The sequence below is a fragment of the Morone saxatilis genome, unplaced genomic scaffold, assembly GCF_004916995.1.
Source record: "Morone saxatilis isolate NCDOM2014 unplaced genomic scaffold, NCSU_SB_2.0 Contig10, whole genome shotgun sequence".
NCBI classification, from domain to species: domain Eukaryota; kingdom Metazoa; phylum Chordata; class Actinopteri; family Moronidae; genus Morone; species Morone saxatilis.
This window is the reverse complement of record NW_023339652.1, coordinates 1,221,650-1,225,165: the sequence shown is the minus strand read 5'-3', so window position 1 is coordinate 1,225,165 and position 3,516 is coordinate 1,221,650. Positions and strand designations below refer to the sequence as shown.

Sequence of the window (3,516 nt, the reverse complement as noted above, 5' to 3'; positions counted from 1 at the left end):
GAGAGGAGAGGAGAGGGAGAGAGAGGAGAGAGAGGGAGAGTGTGTGTGTGTGTGTGTGTGTGTGGTGTGTGTGTGTGTGTGTGTGTTGTGTGTGAAAATGATCTCCAGATGATCATTTCAGTCCGATCTCTGCAGGTTGAGCTTTGGACAGAGACTTCAGAGAGTGCAGGAGAGAGAGAGAGAGAGAGAGAGAGAGAGCATCCTATTTTCATGAATGTAATATTCATGGTGTGTATTAACGAGGGAGAGCGAGGGAGGAGGAGAAGGAGGGCACGGATGGAGAGAGAGAGAGAGAGAGAGAGTTCAGGATGTGGTTTGAAGCTTCAGGTGGACTGAAAGTAATCAGATTGTTCTTCAGAAGTAATAAATGCTCCATTACAAGCTCAGTTAAGATCTTCCTCCATCGATCGTTCATGTGTTCACAGACGTCAGCGGGTCTGTTGCCGTAAACAGAACCAAACATGTTCTGTTGGTTTAAAGTGATGCAACCGAGCTGTATAGATCTGTATGTTGTGTAGGAGATCTAAGCAGCTTAAATCGAGGCGAGCAGGCGACCCGGTGGGCTTTCAGAGGTTTATACATCTGATTATTTATATAAAATCCACACCAGGCTCGTAAAGGAGACCTGCTTTTATTTAAAGTTTTACAGTAAAACAACCGATAATCAGTATAAAGAAGAGATCATAATATGTAACTGGATATATAAATATAAATAATACGTTTACTATCCAACAAAATATGTAAATTAATCTGCTTTTAGATTTTTTACCACATTAAAAACATTTTTCAGCTCGTATTGTCAGGAGAAGTATCTAAAGTAAAGGTGTCACGTTATTATTAGAGACAATATATTGATCTGCGACACGTTTGTTAATAGATTAATCGCTTATTTATTGATTTTTAAGGAAATGTAACTGATTCCAGCTCCTGAAATGTGAATATTTGCTGCTTTTCTTGGACTTTTAAACTGAATTTGTTTGTTTTGTTTGCTATTTTCTTTCATTCAGTCATTTTTTTTAACTCGCAACCATAAAACCCTTCAGCAATAACTCCCAGACAGAAGCCAAAACGGCTGAATATGTCGACAAATTGAGCTCTTTTTAACCACTTTATGTCCTGTTGTACGACTCTTGTGCTTTATATGTTGAATCTTTATCTGTAAAGTAATTTCAGCTGTGAGATAAAAGTATGAAAACGCTCTCTGCTGCTGAAGGTCAGACAGTTTGTGGACCTAAATATGAATATTATTGAATATTATTGAACTTCTGTACTCAAATACTCTTTTCTACTTTTTATTTCACTACAATTATCTGACAGTTTTACAAATTAAGACTTTTTGCACACAAAACCTGCCAATGTACAAAAGTAGAGCTGAAATAATTCAGTTTATCTTCTTATTTTAATAATCAATCATAAAGCTTTTCCTTTTTTAATAATTTGGATGTATTTGTAATAATTTGGAGGTTTGGACTGTTGGTTGGATAAAAACAAACATCATGAAGTTTCTTACAAACCAATCAATCAATGAATTCATGCAGAAATCAAACTGAGCTCCACCTCAACCAACTGCAACAGTAAAATCCTGCTTTTACATGAATACAGAGTCAGAATAATCTAATTACATCATATTTAATAGTCCAACAGTCACAGTTTAATACTTTAACTACATTTTATTGATTATACTTAATACTTACTTAATGATATTATACGTTTAAGTAAGTTAGGAGGAGTGGATTCCTTTTTAAGGATTTTAATGTAGAAATACCTTTTATATAAGTCTTAATACAAGAGAGAGGATTTTAAATGTATAAAAGCAGCTGCACACTGACATTTAGACAGGACAGGAAGAAGATCTGAACTAAATGTTAAAGAAAAACTGCCAAAAATATTCAGCTTCCATCTCAAATGTGAAGATTTGCTGCTTTTACGTCTCTTCTGTTGTGTTGAATTGAATATTATTGAGTTTTAGACTGTTAGTTGGACATAAAAAGTACATTGAGGACATTTATCGTTGCTTATCTTTCAGTTTTTATTGATTTGTTTGTTTGTTGTGCAGAGCTCAGCTGCAGACTGACATTTAGACAGGACAGGAAGAAGATTTGAACTAAATTATTGGGTTTATAGGTTGTTAGGTAGACATAAAAAGTAAATTGAGGCCATTCTTTGGTTATCTGTTATTATCGGTGTGTTTGTTTGTTGGAGTTCATTCAGAGTTCGGATAATTAGACATTTAGACAGCACTTTTCTTTCTCTGACATGCTGTTAAATGGAATATTATTGGGTTTTAAACAGTTAATTAGACATAAAAACTATATTTCTTTGCTCTTGTTTGATGTGTTGTGTCCAATAAGTGATGGTTTCCACGATCCTTCTGCCCCGAACTGATTTAATTCCCTCGTTGTGCAGCAGCGGTTCTTCCACCTGCAGACGTTATCTCCTACAGCGCTTTAATAAAACACTTTATTATCATTAACCTCTATTAAATCTCCGCACTCGCTGCAGCTGAGCACCATCGCGTTCAGCACTGAACTCTGGGAGAACAGAACCGGGTGGGTATTCTGCTGCGTTACACTACAAATAATTAACTAAATTCCTGTTTTAGATGTTATTAGATTATCTTAAAGCTTTTATTCCGTCTGCAGGCTCTCCGTTATATAACTGCTCTTTTATGTGTGTGTTTGTGAGGTTTTTACACACTTGTACTTCCTGTTAATTAAAGTATAATAATTAAAAATGGATCATGTCTGTGTCCCAGTAACCCGCAGTGGATATTAAATATACAAGGAAAACCACATTTCAGCTGCTGGCTGCTTTTGTAAACTCAATTTTGTGAGTTAAAAAACGTTCTTGATCATGTAGTCATTTTATTTTAAGTGATTTAATTTAGCATTTATTTATTTATTCTGTTAAAACAAACTAGTAAAAAGAACTTAATCGGGAATGTTTCTGTAACTTAAGAAGTTTAAAGTTGGTGTCACTTAAAAGCTGCTTCATCAAGAATCTTTTTTAACTTATGTAATCCATTTCAACAATTTATTTTTCAACATTTTCAAACAGTTTGTGATTTAATTTTAATTTCACTACTTTCACTATAATTGCTTTTTTCTGTACATAACGCAACTCGTTCCAACTAGTTTTCCCAAGTTATTTACGTCAACACAGCTCATCAGAATAATGTTTGCACCTTAAAAGTTCTATCTAAATCAGTAAATTAGAAGTTTTATGTTGCAGCTGCACATTTATTTAAGTGGTGTTGCTGCTGTACTTACACACACACACAGGAAACTAAAATAATGACTTTTACTTTTAAGTCCAGTACTTTTACAGTTTGGTATTAGTAACTGAATACTTCCTCCACTGCTGATGTGATGAGACCTTTAAACGGTTGCAGCTGAATTATATGAGCAAAGATTATTTAAATATTATATAACATACCACAGTGTGTAGTGTATAGTATTGTGTGTGTGTGTGTGTGTGTGTGTGTGTGTGTGTGTGTGTGCATTTGTGTGGTGTGTG

At 34.6% G+C, this 3,516-nt stretch overlaps 1 pseudogene; it reads right to left on the bottom strand.

Annotated features, from left to right (window-relative positions):
- The window catches only part of LOC118342024, an 18,704-nt pseudogene extending 16,191 nt beyond the window's left edge, over positions 1-2,513 (bottom strand).
- Between the last annotated feature and the right edge of the window lie 1,003 nt (positions 2,514-3,516).